Below are 19,888 nucleotides of genomic sequence, written 5' to 3' on the forward strand. Positions count from 1 at the left end.
TATATTTATATTTATATTTATATTTATATTTATATTTATATTTATATTTATATTTATATTTATATTTATATTTATATTTATATTTATATTATTAATATTAATACTAATATTAATATATATCAAAATTTTTATTATTCATTTTTTTACCATTAATATTATTATTATTACGACAATTATACTTTTGTCGTTTTTAATACAGTTGTGCTTCGTTGTTCCGTCTTTTTTTGTTTATCAACTTGTATAAAGTAATGATTCATTATATTCACATTTGAGAAACCAAACATCACAATGGAATGGAATGATTCATTTCATTCCGTTGTACATTCCATTACCTAGTCCATTCCATTCCTTCGTCCATTACATTACCCCATACCAAACGTACCCTAAAACTTCCGAATTTGAATTCAAAGAAGATATTCAGTTACCATAAATATCTCAAATTGGTTTAGAAGATAAAATCTTCCATAAATAAAATAATTATCCAATTACAAGTTTACCCTTTTACATGAAAATATTAAATGTCACGTGTCAAATGGAGAATGCTTCCTACACTTTGTAGGAAAAGTTGGCTTTGTTGCCAACTCCTACCATATATATATATATATATATATATAGGACAAAGATCCGTTAGGAACCACCCTTTATTGCGAGAACCAATGTGAACACAACCAAAGATCCGTTAGGAACCACCTTTTTTAGGTTTTTTGGGGGTTTTAGTTTTTAGCATTTAGCTTGGGGGGGGGGGGTGGGGGGTTTAGGTTTTGGGGTGGGGGTTAGGTTTTTTTAGGGTTTTTTTTTAGGTTTTTTTTAGCTATTTTAGGTTGTGTTCACATTGGTTCTCGCAGTTCTCGCAATAAAGGTGGTTCTTGCATGAACCTTACCCTACATATATATATATATATATATATATATATATATATATATATATATATATATATATATATATATATATATATATATATATATATATATATATATATATATATAGGGTAGGGTTCATGAGTGAACAATGATTTATTTGTGAACAAAATGAACTTATCCTGACCATTGATTTTGTAGATCTAGATTTTTTCTTTAATGCCAAGATTGTAATTATTTTTTGTAACTTACATGTAATTTAATAGACATAAGGGTATAATTGTATATTTATATCCTCATTTAATTAATTAATTTTTCTCTCTCCTGATTTCTCTTTCCCATTAAAAGAATATTTAATTACATTCTCTATATTTTTTTTCTCTCACATATTACCTAACTTATTATTTCATAATTTAAAAAAAAAATACAAACATTATCAAATATTATTCCATCTAGAACATAATTAAAAATATTTAATTACATTCTCTATACATATATGTATTAGATCAATGTTTGATGAAAAGATGTATAGTGGAAACAATATGTAGTAATACACAAGTGTGTAAGTCTGGTATGTATCGACATGTATACACTATGTACTTGAATAATACACAGGTGTATACGTCTGGTATATACCGACCCATATACACATATGTACTTGAATAATACACAAGTGTATAAATCTGGTTTATACCGACCCGTGGAAACAAGATATAATAATACACAAGTGTATAAGTCTTGTATATACTGACCTCTATACACATATGTTAAAAATCATAATTTAATTAGGTTTAATATTTAATTTTAAAAGAAACATAAGAGTTTATTTAAAAAAACATTAGCCCTTCAATCTCTTATAATTAACATAAAAGAGAAATAATTAAAAATGAGAGAGAGAGAGAGAGAGAGAGAGAGAGAGAGATCTAAGAGAGGAGAAAATTAAGGGATTTTAATTAAAAATACTTGGCTAATGTCAATCTTACCCTTTTAATTTAAAAAATGATCAAGGGCCAAGATTAGTTCACTTAGTTCACTCTCAAAAAGTTGTTCACTCATGATCCTAATCCTATATATATATATATATATATATATATATATATATATATGGTTGGGTTCATTTCAGAACTCTAAATAATTGCAGTACTTTCAGAACTCCTAATAAACAATCATTATATATATATATATATATATTTGTATTTAGGATTTTTTTATCATCTATTATATGTATCTTTATGATTACATACATGTTAAAAGTAGTTTACATTTGTTAAATTGCCAAAATTATATATATGTGTCATAACTAATTACATATATGTAAAAAAACTAGTTTACATATGTGTAATTATAAAATTACATATAAAAAATGATAAAACTACTTTTAACGTGTATGCAATCGTAAAAATACATATAATAAATGATAAAATTATCCTAAACATTAAAATACATAAATAAAAAGATTGTTTATTAGGAGTTCTGCGAGTTCTGTAAATATTTATGGTTCTGAAATGATCCTAGCCCTATATATATATATATATATATATAGAGGGGATGGTTCAAACGAAAACCACTTTTATTGTGAAAACTCGAAAACTAACTAAAAAAAGCCTAAAAAACACACAAAAAAATATTTTTTTCAATTTTTTTTATAAAAATCGCTGGTTTTTATATATAAAAAAAACTTTTTTTCAAAAAAAAAAAAAAATTTTGCGTAGTGCACATGTGTAATAATACACATGTGTAGTACACATACACATGTGTAGTATTACACATGTGCATTACACAAATTTTTTTTTTTTGAAATTTTTTTTATATAAAAAAACTTGCGAAATTTGGTTTGCAAAAAAAAAAATAAAAAAAAAATTTGTATGTTTTTTTTGGCTTTTTTAATTAGTTTTCGAGTTTTCCTAATAACTAGTGGTTTTCATTTGAACCTTCCCCTATATATATATATATATATATATAGGGAGCCGCTAGAATGAAAACCACCTCGAGTTGTAAGAACCGCGAGAACTACACCCCACGGAGCGCCGTTCGCCATGATTTTTTTTTTACAAGTAGATGTGTATATTATAAACACAGCCGTAAAAAATCATGGCGAACGGCGCTCCGTGGGGTGTAGTTTTTTACACCAGAGTTTTGGTGAAAAAAAAAAAGAAAAAAGAAAAAAAATTTAAAAAACACCAAACTTGTGGTGTAAAAAACTACACCCCACGGAGCGCCGTTCGCCATGATTTTTTACGGCTGTGTTTATAATACACACATCTACTTGTAAAAAAAAATCATGGCGAACGGCGCTCCGTGGGGTGTAGTTCTCGCGGTTCTTACAACTCGGGGTGGTTTTCATTCTAGCAGCCCCCTATATATATATATATATATATATATATATATATATATATATATATATATATATATATATATATATATATATATATACAGGGTCAGGATTTAGAGAAAATGGTGGAATATATATATATAGGGTCAGGATTTAGAGAAAACGGTGGAAAGTGTGAGAACGGTTATGGATCGTCCGGCCAAACAATCAATGGACTAGATTGGCACGGTGGCGTTTTCGTAAATAACATATATTTTATTACGTGTACGCGCTTCATTAAGGGTAAAAAGGTAAAACATCATCTCTCACATAAAACGACGTTGAAATATAAAACGCTAAATAAATACAAAACTCCAATTTTATCACTGCGTAGTTTTTCTGTGTTTTTATTTAAGCTCTCAGGCTACAAAAACGCCACAAAATGTGAAACGCCATAATATATAAACGGCAAGCCTTACATCCGGATAAATGTTAATTACATTTTTTGTTATAAAAATAATATCCCGCCTAAACTACGTGCCAAAAAAAATCATATAAATAGAAACGTCTCACCACCTTCCGTTTATCACACCAAAAAAACACACAAAAAACACAGTGGTTCCTAAAATAATACAACTCAATGTAAAACGCCAAAAAATACAACGATGACAAACATCATTTCTTTGATACTTAGTTATGTTCTGCATGAAGTTTCGCTGAATTATTTGTTAGGTGAGGGGAGTAAGATTCTGCTGCATGAGATGGACAAAATTCAAGAAAGAGGGACTGATGACACCCATATGTCATTTTGTCTTCTTTGTTCTTGAAGAAGGTTTGGATGATTAGAAGAGACCTATCTCAGTGTAAATGCTACTTTGGCCTCGATGATTATAATGAAGACGACGAGCAGATAACATCCACCCACACGGAGTCGATCTATGTCTCAAACATCCATAAAGACACTTCAACACATGAACAAAGAAAATAAACCACGCCAAACCCAAAACGCCATTTAGTTGTGACAGTTCTTGTAGTTTCAAAAGAAGAAAGAGACTGATGACACTGAAGATTTAGATCATAAATTGCTTCTATTTTTTTAATTTTCTTTATCTGTTGTTTGTTATGTAATTTCAGCTAAGAAACAACAAGTACATTAATCCTATAATGAAAAAAAATAATAAAACGTCAAACAGGCAAATGCTTGTAAAACGCCATCATGCCATAAAACGCCCCAAAAACTACCAAACTACAATAAAATTACTTTGAGCAAGTACTATTATAATAAATCTAAAAAAAAAGCTTAAAACAATGTGCAAAGAAAATAAAAAAAAGTCCCATCGTTATCTAAACGCCATTGGAAAACAAAACGCTATAATTACAGCCGTCAACATTAGACGTGTTACACCATAAAAACAGATGAATCTGAAAACAAAACACGGTAACTGCAAAACAATAAAATGAAACGACGGAAACATAATTACTAACATTTATTATATTGAAAGGCAAATACTTGGGGAATTGAATTTATTTATCTTTTTCAAGACGCCATAATTACCTGTCATGCGCGGGAAAAAAAGTCAATATAAAAGAAGACCATGAGAACACAACCTCAAATACGCCAAAAACATTGACTAAAAACGCCACATATTGTCCAAAACGGCAAAAACTTCAAAAATGGCTAAGGTTATTGCATGGAGGTTTGAAAGGAAGGAGAAACGATTCATCATAAAGTTCTCTTTGATAGGAGAAGGGTGAAGGTAAGGACAATCAAAGCCATGCTTGGTATGAATGAAGGGGTTCAGAGGGATATCCTAGCCCTTGGGGTTCCAATGGCCAACGATTGTGAAAGAACCCGAACTGTAATAAAAAGATTGAAGAGAAAATTTCCGGCAGAAGATGATGATGATATTGACGATACTCCTCTACCAACACTTAGCAGTCGGGTGATGCATGAAGAAGCAGGAACGGTTGAAGTTACTTATCAACACGGGGTGCAATATTCATTGCCAATGGAGGAAATATTGAAGACAGGGAGACTATCTCTCATTGAACAACTCTGTGATTTAGCACCTTCGAACGATACAGAGTCCAGGGTTGCAATGATATTCAAGAATATACTGCAGCAAAGAAGAGACGAGCTAATGGCGTTATACGCCAATCTAAAATTTGATGATGATGAATCTGAAGAAAGTGATGAACAAAGCGATGGGTACATCTCTGATGTAATCCCATCCACAGAAGACTATTAGTTTATTTTGATTTCGTATTATTGTAATTTATAAAATATTAATCTATGGTAATCAATTTTTAACAAAATACCTAGAACGCCAAAAAAATGACCTCTAAAACGCCATAACGCCATAACGCCAAAAAAATTAACTACGTGACACAAAAAGAATTAATTCAACAAGAAGAAATCGGAGAAAAACAGTATAACGCCTAGTAATTAATGATTCTAGTTAACGCCAAAATTATCTTGCACGCCAGAAATGAAGCAGCCACGTGTTGGGCCAGGATGCGTTCTCACCGTTCTCACACTTTTGGGCGTTTTCTCCTGATCTCGTACCTATATATATATATTATATGGTAGGTTTCTAGAGTGAACACCAGTGTATTTGTGAACTGAGTAAACAAATCCTGGTCATTAATTTACACTTGTGTATTGATAATCAAGGGCTAGAATTAATTCACTGGTGTTCACAATCAAAGGGGTTGTTCACAAATGAAACTAACACTATATATATATATATATATATATATATGTGTAAGTATATGGAGAAAACCAATTTTAGTGAGAAAACTTAGCAAACTAGAATATGTGGTCCACATTCACCCACATCACCTCATCCATACCCATCATTTAAGGGTATTTTGGTCTTTTTGTTTCTTTCTTTGAAGATTGTGCTTTGTACTTTTCACCAACCATCACATTTCCCCACATCCCCACTTGATTATACCCAACCCATTATCCATCACCTTTTGTACTTCTTATCATCCATCATATTTTTCAAAACTCCATTGTTCTCTTCTTCAACCATTGAAATCTGAAGATCGAAGATCGAAGCCATCCCTTCCAACCTTTGAAATATGAAGATCGAAGCCACCATCAATGCTCTGCCACCATCAAAGCTCTCAAAGATCGAAGATCAAAGCCACCATCCCTTCCAACCTTGAAATATGAAGATCGAAGCCACCATTGAAGATCGAAGCCACCATCAAAGCTCTCAAAGAAAAGGAAGCTCGGTGTCATTTTAATCACATCTTTGTTTCTGTTTTTTAGAGAGAGAAAGCTAATGTTTTGGAAGGAGAGATAACAATTTTCATGTTGTTCACCTAGACACCAAGAACACACGCACAAGTGTGTGAGAGAGAAACAGGTTTAACGATCTTACTTTTGTTAATTTATGTAATTTGTTTAGATTTATTCTTTGTATAATGTTTGGTAGATTTAAAATCAGAGCTAGTTTGTTTATTTTATTTTTTAAATCAAGATCTATAAGAAATTTTTGTATGTTGTATTTCTCTCTTCAAAGTGTATTGATTTTTTTATGAAGATTAAAGTTAAATTTCTAAATTGTTTGTCCAGCGATTTTGAGTTAGTGATTGCTTTTAGTTGGATTTTTGTGCGTGTGTGTGGGGGGGGGGGGTGTGGGTGAACTGGGTTTTTTTTAGGGTTTATGAATTGGATTTGGTTTAATTTGTGTTCTAGTTTTGTTTAAATTCAGCATCACCATTGATGGTAGATAATTAGTTTGAAAATCCATAATTTTTACGATGTATGTTTCAAATTTCTTTGTTTTTTAGTTGTTTTTTTGAATAAATTCACTCCGATATTACATTTTCATTACCTTTAGAAAGTTCATAATTTAATCGGATATCGGTTTTGTTTTACAAATAGAAATTCGTGTTTTTTACTGGCATAATTTGTTATATTGTTATATGTTACATTTCTATCAGCTACATTTATGCGAAGAGTATATTGATATTTTTTACGAAGATTAATGTTGACTTTCTAAATTGTTTGTACAGAGTATATTGTTATTTTTACGAAGACTAATGCTAAAATTTCTAAACTGTTTGTCATATATGTTGTAACACGTGTTACACTGCGGGTTACATATGTTGTATATAGGGTGTTACATGTGTTACACCCAGTATATGAGACCAGCTTATTGTTTTTTTTAGATTGGCTGTTAAATGTTAAAACGTACAAACTTCATAATTTATTCGGAATATCTCGTTTATTTTACAAATAAAAAGTCGTGTTTTTTTGTGGGATAATTAGCTACATATGTAGTAACAACATTATGCAAGTTACTTATAGATACCCCAACCCTTTTTTGGACACAAAGGGGGGGGGGTGCACATATGTAACACATGTTTGTAACATGTGTTACACTAGAGAGGTAACACATGTATAGCCACGTTACACATGTTACATAGAAGATTAATAAGTTTTAACTATAGAATATTTAATATTGATGTACTTGTTTTGTTCATAGGTGGAAAGATGTTTTGTGTTCAAGATGAAGATGGTTATCAAGAAGCGAAACCCGCGGAAGGATTACAACGCATCATCAGGTTTTCGTGGTGACGATGGTGTTGTTGTGAAGGCAATTTTTAGAAGACCATTTTTAGAAGCATTACAACTATTGATATAAAATTTATTTTTATTTTCATTGTTAGTATGCCAATATTTGGATGAATACGGATGTTGTTGTGAAGGCAATTTTTTTTGGATGCAACAACTATATGTAACATGTGTAACCTTGACGTTGTAACACATGTAACACCTATATGTAATATGTGTAAGATTGCTATACATGTGTTACATATATACCCATATTGTAACATATGTTATAAACATGTGTTACATATGTCAGCCCCTTTGGTGTCAATTTAAACTTAGCAAAATTACATATGTAACAACATTACATCATCCAAAATGTCATATCAATGAACAAACAAGTAATATATGTAACTATAAGTATATGAGACTAGTGTAACAAATTAAAGGGACAAACGATACACTTCATGTTACATAAGTACCTAGACTTGTTATTAACAATGTTATTAGTAGATAAAAAAACTGCATTAACGTATATTTTTTACATTGAACCCAGCTTCTTGGTTATAAGCCTTACACATGGCAAGAAGTTCTTCCAGTGTGACGTATGATTTAACAATAATAGGATGATATTGCTCGTTGACATTCGGTGTCCACAATTTAGTGCCATTCGAATACTAGTAAATATGGTAACGTGGAGTATGTTCTATATCATCTGTGGACATAGGGACGGATGTTAGTATAAGTTTACGTGTGTTATGAACGTTGTAATACGTTTAGCACCCTAGGGTAACAAAAAAAGATCACACATGACACTTGTCGTGATGTTACACATCTTAATTGTGTGTGCACATGTAACATCTTCTCTACAATGTATGTAACATCCTTAAAAGTTGTGTTCCTACTCTGCTTTATATTTTGTAAGTACTTATAGGTAAACATGTTTTAAAGATACAACCTGTAAAATGTGTTACACCAAAATGTTACACAAGTGTTTCCAGTTTTACACATGTTACATCTTCTGTAACTCTGCTTTATACATTGCAAGTGTTTCCTGTTTCCAGTTTAAACATGTTTTAAAGATACAACCTGTAACATGTAAGTACTTATAGGTAAACATGTTTTAAAGATACAGTCGTATCACCTTACAAGTTATATGTTTTACTGACAAACGCCATTTCACACATGTTACACACTATAGAGTGAAACAACAGTATTGAACGTTGCTACACATTTCCCATTCTATCGTAACATGTGTAACCTTTTTGGGGGTATCAATGTTGTAGGTTTATACAGACTTAAATATATACAAATGATCCAAAAATGATCATACATGTGTTACCCTCTAGTGTAACATAAGTTACAAACATGTCTTACATATGTGCAGCCCCGATTTTTGGTAACAAAGGGGTTGAACATATGTAACACATGTTTGTAACATGTGTTACACTGGAGGGTAACTTCTGTACAACGTCAAAGGTACCCACCACCTGCCCTTCATCGACTTCTTGTTCCCATTCTTCATCGGTTTCTCCATCTACCTTCTTTCGTTATCGTTCTGTTTCTTTATCGTTCTGCTTTCGCTTATTAGCCAGCCTACCCGTCACGGACCTGGTCATTCTCCTCACTCCTGCAAATACAACCGCCATAGTAAATACATAATTGCACAAGTAATATTTCCGGAGTTATTTGTAAAATAAACGAGATATTCCGAATAAATTATGAAATTTATATATTTTAACATCTAACAGCCAATCTTAAAAAAAACATTTTAACATTTAAACTTACTATTACATTAAGTAAAAACCTTTTGTAACACGTAACAAACCTAACACGTGTTGCATTGGATGTATCTTCAAGCTGAAGATGAGATAATAAAAAGGAAAATGCACAACACTAAAAAAGTTGTAACACGTGTTACAACGGTTGTTTTAAGAACTTTCAAATAAACAAGTGTTGCAAAGTGGATGTTTTTAAATAACTGTTTAAATCAACGTAATAGAGATATGTAAGTAGGTAATTTCCTTTTGTAACACGTGTTACATTGGATGTATCTTTACATTGAAGATGGGATTATAACACGTGTTACAACGGTTGTTTTAAGAACTTTCAAATAAACAAGTGTTACACCGTGGATGTTTTAAAAAAACTGTTTTTCATCCATTTGTAATAGAGACGTGCAAGTAGGTAAAAACCTGTTGTAACACGTGTTACATATGTGCAGCCCCGATTTTTGGTAACAAAGAGGTTGAACATATGTAACACATGTTTGTAACATGTGTTACACTGGAGGGTAACTTCTGTACAACATCAAAGGTACCCTCCAGTGTAACACACGTTACAAACATGTGTTACATATGTGTAGCTCCTTTTTATGTCCAAGAAAGGGCTGGTTTTAACATAAGTAACACGTGTAACATTATTACAACATATGTAGCTAATTATGCCAGCAAGACATTTCAACTAACAACCCATTTAAAATAACATTTCAACCCATTTAAAAAGATATAGATTTGTAAACACATAATGTTTTGTTAGGTTTCTTCCCAGTCCCAGTCCTGCCCAAGAAATGAAAAACACAAATATTAGTAGTCAGCAAAAGAGTACTTGCTAAGATGAGGATACAACAATTACCATTCACCATTTCAATATCCACTCATATCAAAACAAAATGTGTAACACAATGTATGCACCATATATTGTCCGAAAGTGTAACATATGTTACAACATACAGGACAAACAGTTTAGAATCTAGCTGGCAGAAATGTAACATACGTAACTAGTTATGCCTGCAAAAATTTGAAACATTTAACACTAATTATAAAAAAAGAACAACTTAACCAACAACATTTTGAAACCTTTACTGTAACAATTATGGATTTTCAAACTAATTATCTACCAATAATTGGGATGCCTAATTTAAACAAAAAACAGAAAACAAAATAAAGCAAATCCAATTTATAAAACCTAACACAAACCCAACCCATAAATTATTAGTCAACAAACTGAAAATATCAAAAAACTAAAAATCATTTTAACATAAAAACAAAAACCTGCAAAATACATGAACATTAACCCATTACTAGAACACTTTGAGCACACAAAAAGTTATTGACAACCTTTTTAACAAAAAAATCAAGTGTGTTCTTGCAATTAGTAGAACACTAACCGGATCTAGACCCGTCTGATGAACACGACGAAGATCTTCAAAAATGATTCTCTCACACACACTTGTGTGTGTGTGTTCTTGGCGTTCTAACAACTTTCTCTCTCTAAAAACCCATGAACCAAATGATTTCTGACCTGCTTCTCTCTCACACACTTGTGTGTGTTCTTGGTCTTGGTGTTCTAATAACTTTCTCTCTCTAGAAACACATGCAACCGAATGATTCAGGCCTGCTTCTTTCTCACACACTTGTGTGTGTGTTCTTGGTGTTCTTCATAAACACGAAGGGGTTTTAACAATAACGATTCTCTCACACACACTTGTGTGTGTTCTTGGTGATTGAAACATGAAGAAAGAGAGAGGATGAGAGAAGGGATGATGATGATGGTGAATGCACAGAAGTTTTTTTGAATTCTCAAAGAAAAGAAGAAAGAAGAAAGAGAAACAATGATGATGGTGATGGTGACAACAATAAAGAAGAGAGAGAATGAAGGTCTGAGAGAGAAAGAGAGAAATGGGAGTCTTGGTTATAGGTAATTGTGCTTCTCTCTCCTTTTCATATCATGCATGTCTAATCAATATGAATATAATATATAAAATGTCATAATATCATAGGTAATTTTACCCATATGCCCTTGAAGTACCTTTTTGACTTTACCACTCTATTTAATTTAATTCAAAAATGCTTCAAATTTTATGAGCCATTGGATGATCATGATCAATGGTCTAGATTGGGTTTCCTAGGTTTTCTTAGTAGAAATAAGTTTTCTGTAGATCCATGCCCATATATATATATATATATATATATATATAGTAGCTGTAACGTACAATTAGGGCTTATCGTACACTCGTACGATATTGTGAAATCGCATATTATAAAAAAGCATGTTGGAAATCGCATGTTGGTATTTTTGATGAAATCGCATGTTGGTATTTTTGATGAAATCGCATGTTTTTTTGTAGCAATTTCGCATGTTGGTAAATATGATGAAATCGCATGTTGGTTTTTTAGCACAAATCACATGTTCAAAAGTGAATTCGCACCAGATCGGACGGCTGAGATGATCGCGTACATATTATACGATAAAAGTCATTGTACATTAATCTAACCCTATATATATATATATATATATATATATATATAGGGAAAACGGTGAAAAGTGTGAGAATACTTATGGATCGTCAGATCAAAACAATCTATGGAATAGATTGACGCGGTGGCGTTTTCGTAAATAACATCAATTTTATTACTTAAACGTGCTTCATTAGGGGTAAAAAGATCTTTTTACTGCTCAAATTCAGAACGTCAAACTAATGAGCAAGACGCCGTTCAAAATGACTAAAACACCATTAATACAAAACGCCAAACCTTAATGATAAAACGCGTTGCAGACTTAGTAGGTAGATGGAACAAACAGTAACTGAAAGTCAACTATTAACATTTATTACAAAAAATTCCCTCCTAAACTACGCGCCCAAAACATCATTATATAAACGATGTTACCATCGCTTCCATCATTACTTCCACTGATCATACTAAAAACGTCATCTTTAACCAAAGCGCCAAATTTAACCAAAATGCCAAAATGGCAACCATCGTTTCATGGAGATACACCATCAGAATCAGAAGATTCGTGATCCGTTTTGACAACAGAAGAAGAGTGTTTGTTAAAACAATCAAAGCCATTTTGAACATGGAAGAAGACGTACAAAGGGGGATCCTATCACTTGGCGCCCCTCTTGATAACCACTGTGATGAAACACATAAGGTTATAAGAAGATTAACCAGAAAATTTGGACCAAATAAAGAAAATGTAAAAATGGACCCAGTCATCACATCATGGCGTTTTGATGAAGATACAGAAATGGTCACCGTTATATGTGACAACGGAGCACAGGAAGACTACATGCTTGAAGACATCATGACCAAGCAGGGTCTTGGGTTCCTGGAGGAGTTACACAACGCCACATGTTTGAACACAGACATGAACATAAAATTGGCGTTGATGCAGGACATGTTCAAATGGAGGCTTCAAAATCTTCAAGAACAAGAAGCCAATGAAAGTGAAAGTGATGACTTGGATGAGAGACTAGAAGAAGAATCTGAAGAAGAGGACGAGGGGAGTGATGGATACTTTTCAGACAAGGTCCCTTCTGACGAGAAGTTTTAATTTTTTTTCTTTTGTGTAATTTTTTCTGTGTTTGTTATGCACTTTTCAAATAATAAAATACTATATTTCTCTCATTAGTTACAAAACGTCAAAATGCCACAAAAGCCACTAAATACAAAATGCCAAATAATAAAAACTATTTTTTTCTGTGTTTTAGTTAGTGTATTTTATCATCTTGGTCTACAAAACGCAATTAAATATAAAATGCCAAACTTGAAAGATGGGACGTATTACAGCCTTCACAGATAAAGCTGAACAAAACAGTAAATACAAACAGTAACTGAAACGACGGATACTTTATGTTCTGGTCAAAAATTACCTAAGCAATTAAGTGATCAAGTTAGTTTTGTGAGGTAGTGTGCTAGTAATACTTTGTGAAAAATATGTTGGTTTATTAGTTTGCAAAAACAGTTATCAGGATACGACTCAGGATATCGAGCTATATGTATAATCAAATAATGAGAAAAAATGTAAAAGTTGACACGTGATGTACGAGGAAAGCCCTTGATCAATCTAGATCTCCGGCATAAAACCTCGGGAGCTGACAATCGTCGGCTGCCTTGTTCTTCTTATTGCTTGAATAACCAGGATACAGTGCAGTATATGTTGCGGATCAACTAAGTGTTACAATGAGATTCGAGTACAAGTGTTGGTGTTTGAGAGTGATTGCAGGTAGTAGAAAGCAAAAGTGTGTGAAAAGATCGTGTGTTCTTACTGATCCGATCATTCCTATATATAGCAAAGGAAATAACTAACTATGCTAAAAATCCGGGATACTTGGAATACGCCCTTCTGAATGTTAGGGGGCTGTTTCAACTCGTTTCCACGTGCATATTAACTATAAATTCGGGATTTAAGCTTCCATAACCGTTACAACATTAATAGCTTTGACCAGCATCCGTAACTCCCATAAAATATGCCTTTCTTCAATGCTGACCGTTACAAGAGCTATTTTTCCGCCATCAACGTCCTTATCCTAACCAATTTGAGTGGGTCTTCAGGATGACTTGGTCCTCATGAACGTTAGTCCCTTGTAACCAACGTTTACAATCAAATTGTTAGTAATAGTCAGGATACTGCCTCAGGATGTTACCAATATCCTGGTACGGTATCCTGATCCGGTATCCTGATCATATATAACTAATAAAAAATCAAGATACAAAGTCAGGATATGGGCTCAGAATTTCACCCATAACACTTTATTACTAGCATTTATTATAATAAAATCCCGTCTAAACTACGCGCCAAAAACATCCTATAAAGACAAACGTCACACCAAAAACCAGGATGCCATATTTTACTGACTGATCAGCTTCGTCTAGAGCCGGGCATTATGTAGGAAAATCGGCATCCATCTAAGGTATTCAAAGGTTCAAGACACAACAACTTCAAGAAGAATAGACTGATGATAGTGAAGATTTGGATGAGAAATTGGATTAGCATTTTTAATTTAATTTAATTTTCTATTTTATTTTTGGGGGGTCATTTTCTGTGGTTTGTTATCTATTTCTCCACTGATAAAATACATTATTTTTGTAAATTGTTTATAAAACGTCAAGATGTTACAAACACCCAACACCTAGAAGTGTGAAAACTGTGAGAACGGATCCTGGCCAAACACGTTGTTGCTATATAAAACGCCAAAACGCCAAAACTTATAATAAAATTACTTTAACCAATTATTATTAAAAACTCTAAAAATTAACTAAACGCCATTAAAACAATGTATAAAACAATGTGCCATCTTTATCTAAACACCACTAAATACAAAACCCCAAAACCTAAAAAGATGAGACGTGTTACAACCTTAACAGATGAAGCTGAACAAACAGTAACTACAAACAGTAACTGAAACGTCAGAAACTTTATTACTAACATTTATTATATTAAAAGTCACGCCATCGTAATTGAATTTATTTATCTTTTCAAAACACCATTAAATACAAAACGCCAAAACCTAAAAAGATGAGACGTGTTACAGCCTTAACAGATGAAGCTGAACAAACAGTAACTACAAACAGTAACTGAAACGACGGAAACTTTATTACTAACATTTATTATATTAAAAGCCATGCCATCGTAATTGAATTTATTTATCTTTTCAAAACGCTATATTACCTGTCAAATTATAGGTCTGCATCCTACATGGCACGACAAATGATACAAAAAATACACATCAAAAAAATATAATTACTAATGTTTTTAGCGCCAAAAACATATATCTACCTCGCGCCAAAAAAGATCATTATATAAGTAGAACAGGTAAACAAAACTTAACACTCCACACATTCTCTAAACACGCCACATATTGTCTAAAACGCCATACAACTTAAGAAAAATGGCTCAGGTTATTGCATGGAGGTTTGAGAGGTCGGAGAGACGTTTCATCCTAAAGTTCCCTGACAGGAGAAGGGTGAAAGTCAAGACAATCAAGGCCACACTTAGTATGAATGAAGCCGTTCAGAGGGATATTCTGGCCCTTGGGATTCCAATGGCCGACGATTGTGAAAGGACTCGAACGGTAATAATAAGATTGAAGAGACAATTTCCAGCAGATGATGATGATGATGATGATGATGACGATACTCATCTACCAAAAGTTACCAGTTGGAGTTTGGATGAACAATCAAGAACGGTGAAAGTGACTTATCAACACGGGGTGGATTATTCATTGACAAGGGACGAAATGTTGAACACAGATAGACTACAGAAACGCCTAAAATTTTGTAAAGTTTGAATTGTTAAAGGTATATAATGAATTTGGGAACGTCATGGACGCAAAGATGTTAGAATTATTAATTGATTTTAATGAATTTGGGAACGCCATAAACGCCAAAATATTTACTATGTAACACAAAAACGATTAATTCATCGAGGCAGATCTAAAAAAACAATAAAACGCCAGTTAGTTATTGAATCTAACTAAACGCCAAAAAATCTTCCACGCTAAAAATGAAGCGGTGTTGTGAGACGCATTGGAAAAAAGAATATAAAATGACAAAAAAGCCCATCCGCCTTCATTATATCGCGCGCCATGTGTACGGCCAGGATCCGTTCTCACTGTTTTCACACTTTTAGGCGTTTTCTCTTGATCCCGTTTATATATACATACACACACACACACACACACATATATATATATATATATATATATATATATATATATATATATATATATATATATATATATATATATATATATATGGGGTAAGGTTCATGCGAGAACCACCTTTATTGCGAGAACCGCGAGAACCAATGTGAACACAACCTAAAATAGCTAAAAAAAACCCTAAAAAAACCTAACCCCCCCCAAGCTAAATGCTAAAAACTAAAACCCCCAAAAAACCTAAAAAAAAACCTAACCCCTCCCCCCTCCCCCTCAAGCTAAAATGCTAAAAACTAAACCCTAAAAAAATCTAAAAAAAATCTAATTTTTTAAATATTTTTATGTTAAAATCGCTACTTTTAGTAGCAAAAACAAATTTTTAAATTTTTTTTTTTTTTGCTACTAAAGTTAGCGATTTTCTTATAAAAAATATTAATTTTTTTTTTTGTGTTTTTTAGCTATTTTTAGGCATTTTTGGTTGTGTTCACATTGGTTCTCGCGGTTCTCGGAATAAAAGGTGGTTCCTAACGGATCTTTGTCATATATGTATATAGGTGGAGTTCTAAAGTGAACACTAGTGTATTTGTGAACTGAGTGAATAAATCCTGACCATTAATTTACTTCATCAAATCATAAAATACACTAGTGTATTTTTATCATCAAATCTTGGCAATTGATTTAAACTTGTGTATACACTTGTGTATTGATAATCAAGGGCTAGGATTAGTTCACTAGTATCCACAATCAAGGGGGTTGTTCGCTAATGAACCTAACCCTATATATATAGGATAAGGATCGGTTAGAAACCACCCTTTAGTGCGAGAACCGCGAGAACCAATGTGAACACAACCAAAAATACCTAAATAACACACAATTTTTTTTTGTATTTAAAAAAATCGTTATATTTCGTTCCTAAAAAAAAATTCGAGTAACAATTATCGATGCACATGTGCGTATGTATCATTTGTTTGACAAATTCTGTAATACATTACCAGTATTAGACAATTGCACTTTCATTTACACTACCATCCGTAATACACTACTTTTTACATTATCAATATTAGAAATGCACATGTGCATATATATATGTATGAACATGATATAATGTGTTTTGGTACACTACTTTGAATACACTTTTCCTTTCATCTACCATACCATCCATAATACATTACCATTACCTCCTACTATCCATTATATACTACCATTACCAATATGTATAATATTTTCACTTTATGCAAATGTACATCAACACCCTTCATACCATATCAAACAACATATTACATCATAAAGTGACAAATATAACCAAACCATCAATCACTAGATATAACTAACCAAAAACATATATATGGGCCTATTTCATCATTTAAAATCACAAACTTTTTGTACCAAAACACGTTATATCATGTTCATACATATAGATGCACATGTGCATTTTTTTATATTGCTAATGTAAAAAATGGTATATTACAGATGGTAGTGTAAATGAAAGTGGAATTGTCTAATACTGTTAGTGTATTACGAATTTGTCAAAGAAATGATACATATGCACACGTGCATCGATAATTGTTAATCGATTTTTTAGGAACGAAATATAGCGATTTTTTATAAAAAAAAATGTAAAAAAGAGTATGTGTTTTTTTAGGTATTTTTTGTGTTCACATTGATTCTCGTGGTTCTCGCAATAAGAGTGGTTCTCAAATGAACCCTACCCTATATATATATATATATATATATATATATATATATATATAGGGAAAGTGTAAAATACAATATCCCTTAACGTACATTACATACGATATAGCGAAATCGCATGTTATAAAATAGCGTGGATGAAATCGCATGTGATAATTTTGATGAAATCGCATGTTGGATTTTTGTAACAATTTCGCATGTGATAATTTTGATGAAATCGCATGTTGATTTTTGTAACATTTTCGCATGTGGTAATTTTGATGAAATCGCATGTTAAAAAACCAAGATGCGAAATTATTACAAAAAATCAACATGCGATTTCAATGTGGGATGAAGATCTGACGACTTATATATATAGGGTAAGGTTCATTTGAGAACCACCTTTATTGTGAGAACCATGAGAACCAATGTGAACACACCAAAAAAACCTAACCCCCCCCCCCAAAAGAAAAAAAAAACCTAAAAAAACCTAATCCCCCACCCCCACCCCCACCCCCACCCATACTAAAATGTTATTTTTTTTTTGAAACGAAAATTAGCGATTTTGACTTAAAAAAAAATTTTGTGTGTTTTTTTAGCTATTTTTAGGTTTTTTGGTTGTGTTCACATTGATTCTCGCGGTTCTCGCAATAAAGGGTGGTTCCTAACGGATCCTTCTCCTATATATATGTATATATATATATAAAGTATATCGTACATTATGGCTTAACGTACTTCACGTACAACAACATGCGTGATTTGTTCTATAACATGCGTGATTAATGTTTGCAATATGCGTAATTATTGTGTTTCAACATGCGTGATTTTGGATTTTTGAGTAATAAAATGCGTGATTTTAAAATGAACGTGCGTAATTACCTGTCGTACGTGATGTACGTTAAGCCGAATGTACGTTAACCTTCCCCTCTCTCTCTTTATCTCTCTCTCTCTCTCTATATATATATATATATTATTGATAAATTACGATAACTTCAATTGAGAAATCCATTTTTTTAGGGGTAACTTTATAGAAATATAACTAAGTTTCAATACTGTGTAATTATCAGGTTATTAGGTTACTAGTGATGATATGCCAGGTTTAATTAATTTTTTCTTTAATATCAAGTTATTTAATTTAAATTATACACGTTAACTTGAGTTTTAAAAAACTAAATTAATCACTGTCCCCTAGATTAAAAGGAAGAGAAGTATAACCACATCAACACCTGCAACTAGTTTTTCCCTTCAACCATTCCCTTCCGACCACAGACTGGCAACCCTATACTTTTTTTTTTCAAAATTCCAAATCCTATATATGAGATCATTTTTCCTACCAGAATGCATTTACTTGCCGATCATAACTCCCTGTCTAAAAACTTGTTGTTTGGCCAAAATCTGCGATCGAACGGTGGGGATAAAACGAAAGTGGTCTCCGGAAAGTGGCGATGGCCGATGGGCTGGTTTGAACCAGAGGCAATACATAGACGAGTAAGATGCGATGGCTTCCAATTGGGTCTTTGTGTGGTGTGGTGTGGTGTAGTTGCCAATTGTAATAAGAGATGGGTGTCAGTTGGATTTTGAGTTTGGTGTCATGAAATTGCGAAGACCTGAGATAAGTTGAATGGAGAAAGAAGACAGTATGTGGACATACAACCTATCTCCGTGTAACACCCCGAAAACGGGTTTGGTAATCAAACCACGTTAATACTACAGGACGGGTAAAATACAGTTAGTGGTAAAACTTACCCGGTAAATTTTAGGATTTAAATTAAATAAATCTAATATTTGTCAAAAGGATGAGAAATACTTTGACAAAGCAAAGTATATAAAAGGCCCGAGATTTAACGGGACTTAAAATAAAACGGGTTTAGAACAAGATAGATAACTAGGAAATAAATAACCTAGTACAAGTCTTGTAATTAAGTGAAAGAACAAAATACTCAAATTATAAACCAAACTAAAGTGGAGGGGCTTATGTTGTTAAAACCTAAACTTATATTATTAAGTTTAATAAAAGTAACAAAATAAAACCAAATAC

The 19,888-nt window shown here is 32.4% G+C and overlaps 2 long non-coding RNA genes across 2 annotated transcripts; one reads left to right on the forward strand and one right to left on the reverse strand.

Annotated features, from left to right (window-relative positions):
• The first annotated feature begins 6,034 nt into the window (after positions 1 to 6,034).
• On the forward strand, positions 6,035 to 7,898 carry LOC118479904. Its single transcript, XR_004861428.1, has 2 exons — positions 6,035 to 6,546; positions 7,672 to 7,898. It is a non-coding gene; the product is annotated as an uncharacterized LOC118479904 (long non-coding RNA).
• Positions 7,899 to 8,810: 912 nt separating this feature from the next.
• LOC110863998 lies at positions 8,811 to 10,953 on the reverse strand. The gene is made up of 2 exons (XR_002549532.1): positions 10,906 to 10,953; positions 8,811 to 9,366 (listed from the first exon to the last, which is right to left on the reverse strand). It is a non-coding gene; the product is annotated as an uncharacterized LOC110863998 (long non-coding RNA).
• Positions 10,954 to 19,888: the final 8,935 nt, after the last annotated feature.

Source organism: Helianthus annuus, chromosome 6 (genome assembly GCF_002127325.2).
Source record: "Helianthus annuus cultivar XRQ/B chromosome 6, HanXRQr2.0-SUNRISE, whole genome shotgun sequence".
Taxonomy (NCBI): domain Eukaryota; kingdom Viridiplantae; phylum Streptophyta; class Magnoliopsida; order Asterales; family Asteraceae; genus Helianthus; species Helianthus annuus.